This window comes from Palaemon carinicauda, chromosome 15, assembly GCF_036898095.1.
Source record: "Palaemon carinicauda isolate YSFRI2023 chromosome 15, ASM3689809v2, whole genome shotgun sequence".
NCBI classification, from domain to species: Eukaryota; Metazoa; Arthropoda; class Malacostraca; order Decapoda; family Palaemonidae; genus Palaemon; species Palaemon carinicauda.
This window is the reverse complement of record NC_090739.1, coordinates 19,330,856-19,345,855: the sequence shown is the minus strand read 5'-3', so window position 1 is coordinate 19,345,855 and position 15,000 is coordinate 19,330,856. Positions and strand designations below refer to the sequence as shown.

General features: G+C 32.2%; 2 protein-coding genes across 4 annotated transcripts in view; one reads left to right on the top strand and one right to left on the bottom strand.

The window, feature by feature from the left end:
• Positions 1 to 15,000, top strand: part of LOC137654503 (mucin-2) — a 109,581-nt gene that overhangs the window by 66,079 nt on the left and 28,502 nt on the right. The gene's annotated exons all lie outside the window — the stretch shown is intronic.
• Positions 1 to 15,000, bottom strand: part of LOC137654505 (distal membrane-arm assembly complex protein 2) — a 347,277-nt gene that overhangs the window by 316,916 nt on the left and 15,361 nt on the right. The window contains exon 2 of one of the 2 annotated variants that reach the window (XM_068388180.1): positions 540 to 595. The gene's annotated coding sequence lies outside the window, so the exon portion shown is untranslated. The remainder of the gene's footprint in view (positions 1 to 539; positions 596 to 15,000) is intronic. The other variant, XM_068388182.1, reaches the window with a different exon arrangement.

The window sequence follows — 15,000 nt, the reverse complement described above, 5'->3', positions numbered from 1 at the left end:
TTGCGTCGGTTCAATGGCCAAAGGGTTTCCAATTAGAGAATTTGTTACATTTTGAGTAACCTTGCCAGTTTGGGGTTAAAAGACGTTGCCTTAAATGCTGCAAATATCTTTGAAACTGCTAAAATATCTTTTAAAACTACTGCAAATATCTTTAAAACACTGATAAAATATCGTTTAAAACTACTGCAAATATCTTTACAAACAGTATTGAGTGCTCTTCCCGTTGTTCAAAAGCAATAGCATAATGGATTCGAAAATAAAAAAAACCACAGAAAGAACGAATCTGTCAGTATACTTTATACAAGCGCTAACATACATAAATATGGCGTACACCTTTCAAACTTATACACAATTCACAATATAAAGCAGTCAATAGAATTATGAAAACAAGGTAGAACATCTAAATATTCATGAATATACATTTTGAAAAAGTCATAGAGGATCGAAAAATACAATCGACAGAAATATTGATGAGATTGAATGACAAAGTTATTTCATATAGACGGAAATAAAATCAAATATAAAATCTGTACATAACTTACCCAAGTGCTTGCTGTTGACCGGTAGAACGCAATTGAATGTATCCCTTAGAAGTCTGAAAAAAAAATACCATCTCAACGTACACTAAGTACAGGAATGCAAGAGGACACGAAATAAATTATATAATACACACACACACACACACACACACACATATATATATATATATACATATATATATATATATATATATATATATATATATATATATATATATATATATATATATATATATATATATATGTATGTATGTATGAATGTATGTATAAATACAGATAATCATAATTATATATATGATAATGTCACCGCTAACAATCCTTATCTTCATTTTTTTCAAATAAGCCAGGAATACTTTCAAATATCGAATGCATTCTGGCACGGGATCATAGACCCATATATATATATATATATATATATATATATATATATATATATATATATATATATATATATATATATATATATATATATATATATATGTATGTACAAATATATACATATATATACTGTATATTTATATATATACGTATATATACATATATATGTATATATATACATATATATATATATATATATATATATATATATATATATATATATATATATATATATATATATATTTGTGTGTGTATGTGTCTATGCTTGTGTGTATGTGTATGTGTGTGTGTTCCCGGCTTTATTAAGGAGGAGCATTTAAATTTAGTGTGGAAAATTCTTGTAATGTTTTGCCGATTAGAATATATGACCTTCCCTTTCTACCGTCTGCAAAACATCGTTACAAGAAAAACCAGTGTCATTATCTCATTACCGAAGAATGCATATACAAAAACTGCCCCCTATAAGATGCATTGTCTACAGCAACATACAATAGAGACATGCAAGCGTAAGTATATACATATATGTGTCGCCTACTTTAATAATCACGTTGTACACTTTCTTCTTCGTAATGATGAATGTTTAAGATTAACCGGAGACCAGACGCGACACTAATTAAGGGTCGAGATGATACCTGAGACTAATTAAGTGGCATGCGAATCCTTCATTAAGGAAAAGCTATGACAAAACGGTGAACCACAGGAGGGAAATTCACGAGGATCCTTGCCCTGGATGTGCACCGAGTGTCGGAGCACAACGGCGTTCAAGGAGAACGCGACAGTGATCAAAGCCTCTACTTAGGAGAGGGTTTTTCGGTACAGCGCGAGAACGCAAATAATGATAAGGTGCAAGGTTATGCGTGTAAGTTATGCGGATTGTGCTGTGGTGATGGCGATGATGATCATGATGACGACATGTAGACTCACGCATTCCAACATAAAGTTGTAATGGATAAATGGGCCTGAATACAAAATTACTATGATGACTAACGAAATCGAACAAATTATCATATAGAAAATGTATAAATGCCCTGTTAAAAATTTTCTGTAAAAAAAAAAAAAAAAAAAAAAAAGAAATATGTAAAAATCCTGGAATAAATGTTGCGAGGCATTTGCCATCTTCACAAAGGATATATTGACGTTAAGGAGTGATATCATACAGATAATGATGAAGTAGGGTAAAAATTACGGTCGCCTGTATTTAATGAAATACGGTTGAGAACAGTATATTTTTATGGAGAATTTCCGATTAAGAGTTATAAAGTGATAAATCATTCCTTCGTTTTATAGGTAACTCATTCAGCTTAAAAATGCCGTATTATAAGTTTTGTAAGTCACCAAGTAAAGCGAAAATATATGAAAAGTACATTGTAGAATGTTTGTCATTTTAATCAAATCAAAACTATCGATTTAGTGCACATAATTGCACTATGTCTAAAAACGTTCCTAAGGTCAAGAGAATGTGCACAGGCTTGTAAAAAAAAAACCTGCAACTTCATAGTACCTTGCGGAACAAACCTTGAATTACAAAATAAGTTCTCTGCGTACTGGAAAAGTAGGTAGCTGATTTATATAATTTCTTATTCCTCCCCGAAAATAAGATATAACAACCTTCTAGAAAACTAAGTTGAAAAGGTGTAGATGAATATTTACGCGATTAAAAAAAAAATACTCTCATAGCCATATAACAAAATGTCCATCACATAACATTGTATATTTTGATTAAAGAATAGATCCTCAAACTATATCAAGCTAACCTCACTTCTAATTGAATAACGCAAAAGAAAGCTTATCAAAGAGTATTCCCAAACTTGAATGAAACGTGAGATAATGGTTGTGCAATCTCATAAATAGTTCTATTATAAGTAGACACCTTATATTAAAGTAAGCTCAAGAGAGATTATTCATATGTGTGATACGTTATTATACTTGACATTTTTGTACTCTACGCATGTTGCGTACTATAACTAGATGCTTCCAATCAAAGGAATTTACGCAATGTTGCCGAGGGAACTCACGATCTGCGTACGTACTGAAGATAGCAATCTTGCTTGTCGGAGATGATGCAAGCGGTTATCATGACGGCATTTCTGAGAACACCAATGTTGCTTCGTAATTGGGTTAAGTCCTATCGGGCAGATATGTAAGCAAAATCGAAGCTTTTGTTCTGAAATGCTATAAGTATTGAAATCAGGGTTATAGTCATGCCCTTCACCCGGTGACCCTAGGTGTTTCTTTTATCAATAATTCTGAAGGTAAGGAGGACCCAATGTATAGGCTACAATATTACTCAAATGTATTGAGATTCTGTATTTTATTTCAAAGTGATCTTTAAAAACTCCCATAAGGAAGCTAGATGAAACTAATTTTGAAGTAAAGAAAACACTAACCTTGACCAAACATCTCAATTGGTCAGACGTTCAAAGAAAGGTCCAAAGGCAGAAAAAAAAAAAAAAAAAAAAAAACTTTGTACCATAATACCATTAAGTCAGTTCGCCGAAAGGTCCACTGGAAGTGTGTGGTAAAATGTCTCGGTAGAGTTAATGAAGTAAACATACATCCTGTCCGGCAAACGAATACTGGTCCGAGACGTAAGAAACTGACGCTAGACCAGGGCACCACTAAGCTTGAAATCTTAAATCATGAAGGTGACTACATAAGATTTAAGATGCGGAATGTGAAGTGGCGATGTTACTCTTCCGCAAGAATGCGCAAATTCGAAAATGACTCCCCCTGACGCCTAACAACCCAGGGTTCCTCTTTGACCAGATTGCAGCAAGTCAATGAACTTTCTGTACAACTTGTTTCTGAAGAGCCAAGCCTCCCAACTGAGGGGAGTTAATCATAGGTAAATCTAACAATAAGAGGAGGTTGGAGAACCGTTTTTACTGGTTCTGCAGGGTCAAGAAAGAAATGATACGTTAATCCTAGGCATTTTGGGAAAAACGAGATTTATATTGAATCAGATATGAAAAATCTGAAAGGAGCATTTAAAGCTACGGTAGTACTTTGTTATAATAATTATGTGATATGTTTGAGATTAAAAAGAATGAAATGTTCCTTTTATAACTCCTGCAGTCTATGAAAGTGATAATAACGATCAATCAAAACAATGGAATAGATAACTATTGGCATTGACATTCTAATAGCATACGAAACTTTAGCATTTATACATGCAACTAGAGTTTTCCCATAAGTGTCACCATTAAGCTTATTTCTTTGCCAAAGTATCAAAGTCACTCAAAAGTTAAAAAGGGTTACAACTATAATACTTACACACAAACACACACACACACACACACACACACACACACACACACACACACACACACACAATAAGCACCAGACATGCTAAGGGAAAGGTCAGTATCTGCCAGATATAATTTCAAAAAACTTAGCTTTTAAAATTATAGACAGTGCTTGCAAGATAAAAAATAAACTAGTGTTTGTAACCTGACTTTAATTTAAATGCATCAAAAAAAAAAAAACCTGGGTAAAACACAAGGACTGGAAGCGATAAAAATGCATCAAGATTTATCGGACGATGTTCATGTCAGAGAAGGTTGCATGTTACCATCTCTCTCTCTCTCTCTCTCTCTCTCTCTCTCTCTCTCTCTCTCTCTCTCTCTCTCTCTCTCTCTCTCTCTCTCTCTCTCTCTCTCATACAGACACACCAACCCATCCATAAAGTATTCATATGTATACACGCAATTTACACAAACGCACATTATATATATATATATATATATATATATATATATATATATATATATATATATATATGTGTGTGTGTGTGTGTGTGTGCGTGTATGTGTGTGTAGTAAGCATATATATATATATATATATATATATATATATATATATATATATATATATATATATATATATATATATATATATATAAATATATATGTGTGTGTGTGTGCGTGTATGTGTGTGTAGTAAGCATATACATCTATACAATTATTGACTAGTTCGTCAAAATAATCAATTATCAAATATATATAATAAAAAACAAAAAGATTATTGCATATACACAACTATGAAATTTGGAAAGAAGTGTCCATAGAATAACAAAAAGCTATTAGGAACAAGGACAACATGAAAACAGAGTTGGCTATCTAAAACCCCAAAACAACCGATTTCCTGAAAACTAAACTGTTTAATCAAAAGGAATGACAATAATTATTCTATTACTGCAAATAGACCAAGGAAGGAAAAAAATAGCAAACGAAAATAATATCAAGAGTATGATGGACAGTGCAATAGGATTAGGGCGGAGTTGTTAAACAAGTAACACCAGGAGAAACTACAACAGGATAAACTACAATGATATTCCAAGAATAATACGTAAAAAAACAATATGAAACTTCAAGGGATAAAATCGGACACGTAAAATAAATAAGGGTGAGAAAACCAGAGCTATGAAAGTAGGAAATTCTGAAAATGAAAATAGAAAAATAAGAAAAAAAACAGAATGGCTTTTGGTAAACTTAAAAGACGAAACCATTACAACCAACATCTTATGCCAGCTGGTCATACAACCAAATATTGCTTGACCGATTTTAATTTGCTGAATACATTTACTGTAAGATAAAAACAGAGAAAGCAGATGTGCTTTAAAATAAAATAGTATCAAATGATAACCAACCTTGCCAAGAAAAACACGTACCTTCCTCAGGAGAATAAAGCTTTTAACATGTCTCGCCCCTTTTCTTGAACAAACATAATTCAGGAAAATTTATTACCAAATGATAAGTTTGTCGAAGATAACAATCTACTTCAAACTAAAACGTTCATGAATGAAACTGACTTTACTAAAGAAAGTGGTTTTTACATTATAACAACTATTCCTTCCAAGCTACTAAAGTATAGGGTTACAAGACCATCAAACGAGAAAATCTCGATAAGAGTTAATGCGTGGCTTCTGAAAGCCTTTCCCGACAGAAAGAATGCTCTCAGCGCGCCGCGGAATCTCGCCCCTGACAGGATTTTTGAGGTTGCTTCGAACCCCCGATATGGACGTGGAGATAATGTATCAGTCATGTCAAAATATACAAAACTGCATTAGAATATTTGATGTGTCTCATCATCAGTGTTCTTGGAACGTATTCGAGGTCGAAGAGAAGAGACCAGAGTTCGTGAACAGTGAACTTCTAATATGTGAGCCAGAATCTGTAAAACGAGTGAAGTATATTTTCTATTTTTTCCAGTTGATAGACTCGAATAAAACGAGGGACTTTGAAATTTCTGTTATAGCATATATGTGATGCACAAAAACTGAAAATTTTTTTCAAGAGAAAACTATAAATATTACCATTTTCGAAAAATAGCAGATAATAAAAAATATTAATTATACCTATTACTCAAGTATTTAAAGCAACAATAAAACATACTTAATATGAAGACTGCCAGTCAATACTACAAATTTGCAGTGAAGAAATATACTATAAAAATAACCTTAAATTTCAAACAGTAAATATCAAATGCAGGGTAAGAACACTAAGCAGCATTAGATGTACTTAAGTGGAGGAAGATGTTTTACACAGACCATCTCGAGCAAAAACACTTGTTATCTTCCCTCAGGTATGACTGGGGTCAGACGCAGTTAAAATCCTTTGCCTTTTCTAAGGGAGTTTCCTCGTGGCCACAATGCATATATTTACCGTTAAGCTTTGCTATATATATATATATATATATATATATATATATATATATATATATATATATATATATATATATATATATATATATATATATATAATTAATGTATATATATATTTATATATATATATATGCATATACATATACATATAAATATATATACATATACATATAAATATATATACATATACATATATATATATATACATATACATATATATATATATACATATACATATATATATATATATATATATATATATATATATATATATATATATATATATATATATATAAACAAACGACTAATACTTATGAAGCCCTTTAAAATTGCAAACTATATTATTTCTAAGAAAATCGTCTTTTCCAATCACCATGAAAACCACTGACATTCAGGGAAGAATCTAAAAACATATTTTCCTGGTTAAAATCTAATCCAAACTCTATAACACCTGTTGTGAATATGAGGTCCTTGTCACATGCTTATATTACATATGAGTAAAGATGAAATTATATTATTTTAATCTATATTATTAATAATGATAATCATGATTTTATAAGGTGCCATTTTAACCCAATGTAAACACAAGAGCCGATATGAGGAGCCAATTGTATTACCAATGTTCCATTTTCACGAAGCCTAATACTTCTTAACAAACATCTTATCTTAAAATTCTATAGACTACTCAGTACGATAGAAAATGCTAAAGCTTCCTCAAGAAGAGATCTATTCCTTACAATACATGAATTAACTACCTAAGACAAAGCATACATATCTACAGAATAACTGTCCAGGATAATGACTGACAGTCTTATGGCAGTTCGGTGACACTGCAACAAATGATCGTCCCATACAACAGACAAGAATCTAATGGAAGACCCCAGCAACAAGTACTGTCTGAGTAAGGATGTATGTTCAGAGGGCCACTCCTACTTGAAAATACTTGTCCGATAAGACCAAGTTTTCTGGTTAGTGTCTTAAGGCAGAAAAGGGGTGAACCAATATTCAGAATGTTTAAACTGTTTAAGGAAGTTGTTCATTGTTGTTATTATTATTATTATTAGTATTATTATTATTATTATTATTATTATTATTATTATTATTATTATTATTATTATTATTGCCTAGTTAGAAAAGCAAGATGCTATAAGCCCAAGGGCTCCAACAAAGAAAAAAATAGCCCAGTAAGGAAATAAGGAAATATATAAAGTACAAGATAGTCAATAAAAATCAAACTACAATATCTTAATTTTAATTATTTATGGGAGGTAATGAAAATATCAGCAACAGTGATCACAGCGCTTAATAGAGACACTAAAGTGGACACTTAAGAAGAAATAAATAACGGGACAGAAGAGACCTACAAAGACATATGGCCTTTGAGAAATGGGTTGCAAGGAGAGATGCACCAGACCCCTAAGGAACCGGGTTCAATGTCCCAGGATCATCAGAGTGGACGAAGCTGCCGTGCGTCATTTCGACTGGAAAGACCTCGGACATTCCATTTACGCTTAATCGTAGTTGATAATTTTCTTATGGGATTACTAAGTGCAATGACCAATAGGAAATATATCAACAATTTTCTAAATAAATAAAGAAATTCTTTTAGAATAATCAAATGACCAATCAACGACGTTTGGGTCTATCGAATAATTAATCAAGGGAGTGGCTAAATATGGTAGGAGAGGGTCATAAAACTGCAATAAAATCAAGTCTAACGGGAGGGAGACAAAACACACAGTAGTTCCCATATATCCTGAAATAAGACATTAAACCAAATTACTTCATAATGAAATTGCTGACTTCAACCACAATAACAAACAGATATTGCAAAATAATTCTACCAAAAGTCCTTTGAACTCGAAAAGAATTTCCTTACATAAAAAACAAAGAAAATAAAACCAGCAACACATATTACAACTTATCCGCTGCCTATGAAACAGAGGAAGATCTTTTCTATGAATTCAGATTTTAGTTGCATGACCAAATAATTTAACTAAAACCAAAATCTACATTAAATCTAGGAAGGAGTAAAGTAAAAAGAAAAAAAAAGTCATGATATTGTTAAAGAAATTTTCGAACCACTTCCAACTATAATCAAAGCCAATGAATTCAGTTAGAATTATGGCATCTCACTTCATGAGGGTCAAAAATGAGAGAGAGAGAGAGAGAGAGAGAGAGAGAGAGAGAGAGAGAGAGAGAGAGAGAGAGAGAGAGAGAGAGAGAGAGAGAGAGGTGCTTTAGGAGCAATTAATGTTTCTCTGAAGTCCCTCACAACAAGAAAAAAATACTTAAGATTCTACTGTAACTCATATCGATACCATAACTGATGGATACAAGAAGATTCATTTCCATCGGCCAATGTAAAAATTTTAATGAGCCCTTTTTTATCACATAATCCATAATGCAAACTTTTAGAAACTGGTTTTTCCTTGAGGTCAATGTTTTGTTTGGGTAAACTGATTAGAGGTTAAAACCGCATCTGAAGAATGGTCAAAATTTTATCCAAACTTTATCTGGCTACACCTACAATAAGGTACAATGGTGTATAACGGTAGGAGTACAGGCATGAACTTCCTCAAGATCTCTCTCTCTCTCTCCTCTCTCTCTCTCTCTCTCTCTCTCTCTCTCTCTCTCTCTCTCTCTCTCTCCCCCCTAAACAAACACTGGCTTTTTAGCTTTACGATAGTACATCATTTGTTCGCTTTTACAGGATTTCTGAAAAATAGCCTCCAAATATAATTAAATAAAGGATGCAAACAAGCTGAGCCCCAAAGTAAATAAGTCATCAAATGCAGCGTCATACAGAGAAGAATAAGGCTTGATTTTTTTTTTTTTTTTTTTTTTTTTTTTTTTTTTTTTTTTTTTTTTTTTTTTTTTTTTTCGCCCAAAGTTTGGTGTCACGGGTAAATTACATAGGAAAAAACATTTAATTCAGCTTTCTTTGTTGTAAATAGCGGGCAAGAAATATAACTAAAATTGCAACCTTAAACAATTAACTTTTAGAGGAAATGAGGAAGTATTTTCGTTCCTTTTCAACGAAAGTTTTTCTTTTTTTTCTTTTAAATCAGTAGACCCATATCCCTCATCTGATTTTGAACGGAATTAGGAATTACTAAATCCATAAGTTTCCAATACAACTTTTCTATGGGTATTATCAAAAGCGCAATACACATCGGTAGATTTCACATAATTATATTATACATACAATGTTCTGGGAACGCAAACCTCCACCAATGATGAAAAATCTATTCTCAGCAAGGGTCCGTTCCCCTAAAGTTGTACTTCTATCTTTACTGAAAGGAATATCACTTATGGTAACATTTCTGTTAAAATATTACTAATTCAAAAAATCTGACAAACGAACTGAAGTAAAAACCTCCTTGAAGGAAGTAAATACGTTTCTTGATAAACTACACGCACAAATATGCATACTTATATAAAGAAAATTATATATATATATATATATATATATATATATATATATATATATATATATATATATACAGTATATATATATATATATATATATATATATATATATATATATATATATATATATATATATATACAGTATATATATATATATATACATACAGTATATATATGTATATATATATATATATATATATATATATATATATACATACAGTATATATATATATATATATATATATATATATATATATATATATACATACAGTATATATATATATATATATATATATATATATATATATATATATACACACACATGTACATGTGTGTTCGAGAGAAAAAGATAGGTATACCAGAAAAGGATATAGTCTAACCTCTAAAACATTTATGGGTACTTGTGGTCATCACTCTTATAGATATGATAAATACTGTACGTAAAAGAAAGACTGAAAATTGGTATATTTGCCTGACTTTGACCTTCCACTTTATAATATAAGGTCAGGGGTTTCAACCCCATGGCTTTCAAAATAATGCGTAATGTATCGTTACAATGCCGTAAACATTTGAGACAAATGATCTGTACAATCATATTTGAAGTTCAAGACTTTCGAACCCTTCGTGCGAACAGTTGAGAGCTTATTAAACGCATGTGTAATCTCGATATTTACCGACCGCCAGGGTGTTTTCTTAATGAGGATTATCGTATAATGAATATCATTAGAAGACGCCTAATTATAAATTATAGATAATCAATGCAAGCATTCATTGATTTCTTCATGTTAATACAGTTAAGAAAGTCAGGCTAACTTTCTAATGACTACGAGAGACAAGGAAATAGAAATTCACTTAAAAACTTGTATCCTCAATAAACACTTTCGGGATGTCAGAAGCATATCAGAAATGCATACTCTTTTAAATGTAATTGCTATGCTCGACTAATAATGCTCCCACAATCCTTGAGTTGCGCGAAGGCAAGTCACAATCAAGCGACTAATCTTTATTCTCATTAGCATCTCCAAGCATATGCTAATGTCAAACGCCTAGAGAAAATGCATTTTCGAAGTTATTTATAATTAAGTTTATACTGTTATACCTCAAATGACACTTATAATTCTACGTGAAATAAGAAAAATTAAACTATGATTCGGCATAATGTCTCAAATAATGAAATGAAAAAGTCACCCCTATAAAAACTTCGTATAGATGACCCGATTATAAAATAAACACTGGGAGGAAAGGATGAGCAGTGAAGGATAAAGCCTACTTTAATAAAAACTCGCCTGATGGTTAAAAGAAAACCTACGCATCATAAATAAACCGCTTTACTAGATGATGAAAATATAATAGAAGTTTTTTTTTCTATTAATTTAACCAATTACCAAAAAACTTGCTAATGAATCACGGTACGATGTTAAAATATCTTTACTAATCCATGACTTCCTGTCAATCAGCGCTTGACGTTACACGTAAACAGAGAAGCAATGGGCATCAACTCCCACACAATAGTTCGGACTTTAACCTGTTTTAGGAAACATGGATCACATTGGCCCGATCCAAATTTGGGATGTGAATTTCCACGCAACTTGAGAGGAAACGTTGGATTTGAGCCAAAAACATATATGAGGGGTCAGACCGCACAAAAATGTATTGCAATTGAACACTTTAAAGTTTAAGCTTCTAAAGACTGACAAAATGTTCCTAAATAATTACTCCTAAAGACTCTAGAGAAGCCCTTCAAAGATGATCTTAAGATATTTTTTTGCGAGGATTAATCAAAAGTAATGGGCGTCCATTTTCAGATGCCAACATTTCAGAGATGTTAACCAAAATCACTAACATAAAAATAATAAATACCTAATAGGTTTTTTTTCACGGTACATAATTAACGCCCTCAAATTACTTAATGACGATCTGCTAAAGAACCTTCGCCTTATAGTCATGTTGCAAATCTGATAGGTAAACGAGAGCGAAAACAAACTCTTTGTACATAAATGAATAGGAATGCCACCGATGCTGAAGATTTATTACGGAAATATTATCCTTTATTAACCAAAATAACAGCAAATTAAATATTTCTTCATGCAACTGCAACCATGGTTTAAAAAACAAAACAGCCCTACGAATATCTTTTACATAATGCACTCATTCCTTTCTACCTACCTGAACTTGTTCCGTCAACAATTGTAAGCAATTGAAATATGTGGTAGTTCAAGTTAAAAAAGTTGAACAAGAAAATCCGAACGGAAATACTGGTAGCTTATAGCAAAAATGATGAGTCTGAAGTGTAACTAACTATGAAACCAATTCACAAGGGGACAAAACTTACAAAAAATGTTAATTGTTAATATTTTCATATAAAATCAGAATAAAAATTAAATATTCTGAAAATAAGTAATGGGAAATCCTACGTAATTCTTGGTAGTAAAGATGATATGTGAACATACATAAACCAGAAGACTGGATATTTATAAAACGATATTGAACCAGAATTTCTCACCTTGAGAGAAAGCCACGACAGAGGGTTAGAAGGTACAATGACCGGGCCATCGAAAAATGCCCCGCGTGCAAACAATGAGGAAGTTTTTCTTTAACAGGAATTATGCGTCATTTATGTAAATCAAAAGAGTTCTTTTACACCGGCTCCGCTATTTGTTCGTATCATGTTTCACTGATGCAAGTACATTTGCATGCAAATGAATACTGGTCCTCAGTAAATTCTAAAATGCGGCCCTCTCTCTCTCTCTCTCCTCTCTCTCCTCTCTCTCTCTCTCTCTCTCTCTCTCTCTCTCTCTCTCTCTCTCTAAAGCACTACAAACAGATAACTTATGGATTGAATTAATGAATTTGTGCCATATGGGCCACCACTGGGACCTGGGAGGCCATTCAGCGACCAAGTGCAACTGGGAAGAACACCCAACAGTTGCACTTTAAATAAACAATTGAGAGACTGGAAAGAAAGAAGCAAGAACAAGAGGTAAAACAGAAGGCTAAAAGTGGATGTAGTAAGGGGCCAGGAAATATTACTTTTTAACATTATTTTCAAAGGCGAAAATATCTTTCGTTCATTTACTTCAAGATTTCGATTTCCCAGGTTTAAAAACTGCCTGTTACATTGTCCATTTCATTAACAAACGCATAAAATGTAAATATAAAATCAGATAAAATCTAAAATCTTGATATAATTAAACACACACACTTAAAAATTTGGCGTAAAGAATCGGTAAAAATCCTGGAATAAATGTTGCCAGGCATTTACCGTTTTAAAAACGGATATATTTTGCCAGGCATCTACCTTTTTAAAAACGGATATATTGACGTTAAGGAGTGATATTACGGTCACCTATTCGTAAAAGGTGATAAAGTAGGGTGAAATTACGGTTGCATGTATTTTACTGAAATACGGCTTAGAACAGTATATTTTCACGGCGAATTTCAGATTTAAATTACGCGTTTTTTAACAGTGCATGCTATAACTGACTGAATTTAAATAAGTAAAATGATGAACAAAGAACATTCATAAGTCCAAAGAAATCAGAATTCCAGTTGCTAAATTCTTGGCTTGGTTTAAAAGATTAATAGGAAATGACCGCCTCCATATTTTTCTCTTTAGTGAGCCACTTCTACCCAAGTTCTTATGCAATAAGAATGGTAAGAATAATATTGGAAGTAAACTGAATGTAATAAACCTATCACAAAGTCCTAAAAAAAAATACACCTTGACCGTTAAATATCTATTCTCCTGTGAATGAAAGATAGTCTCGAAACCTTCGGAAGAGAAAATGTTCAAATTAGAAAAGTACACATGAAGAAATTATACTGTTGTGCCTCAGCCCTATTCTTAAGTGATTATCTTGTTAGCCATCAGACGAAGCCGGTTCCATACCTATTAGAGGTTTAACCACTGGATAAACCATAAATTTAGGAAAGCGATTTGTTTTAAACAAAGAATTATACTTTTTTCTAACAAGATTCCTGTAATTACGTCGTATTTTAACTAAATTAATCCATGTTAGGCATTTTAGATGGTACCAGGTGGGGAGGGGAGTCTCGTTGAATAAAATGTTTTTTTTTTTTTTTTCTAACGAGATAATGCATGTAAGAATGTGTCAGAACGATATCTTGATGCTATAACAGATTCTGCTCCAAAAATGGCTTAAAAACATAAAAGATGTCGCATAAGATTGTAAAATCATAAAAAGAAAATTCTAGTTTTAGGTCTCAACAAATTTGCCTGTGCTTCAGATGAATAAAATGATCTTACAATTAGCAAAGGCGATATATCGACACGCGAACTAAAATTTTTAAAGATCATGGTCACAAAATTTAGGAACAGTTATGCTAAATATGAAGCATATTTTGCGATAAAGAAAATCAAAAGTGCAGTAAAGAAGATCTTTTAGACGTAAAAATCTAGCAAGGAAACCTCATCGTACTATTCATAAGTTTCCGATTTTAAGATGAAAATAAACTTACTAGGAATACCAACAAAATAAATCACACATCAAAATATTTCATAAATATAATTATTTATCTAAGAGAGAGAGAGAGAGAGAGAGAGAGAGAGAGAGAGAGAGAGAGAGAGAGAGAGAGAGAGAGAGAGAGAGAGAGAGAGAGAGAGAGAGAGAGAGAGAGAGAATCATCAGCATGCCAAGCACATCATCCAATAATCCTGATCCGTAAGTTGGGAGACAGTGGAGCGATTCGTTGAGAAGAAAACAAGTCTCAAGCAACATAAATGTCTTCTTACGCAGATCAAGAACAAACAAACCGTGCATCCGAGTGGCTTCAGATATGCATGTGACATACGTCCGAATATTTTGAAACTAAAGTTCCAGAATGCAAATGAGATATATCATCAATAATGACAATGATAATAAAAGGGATGTGTAACCTTATATCTTTTTATAACGATAGTCTACTGTTAAGGAGCTCCACGTTTAGATTCGTCTTCGTCCAGCCCGGGAACCAGGATCGCTTGCTACT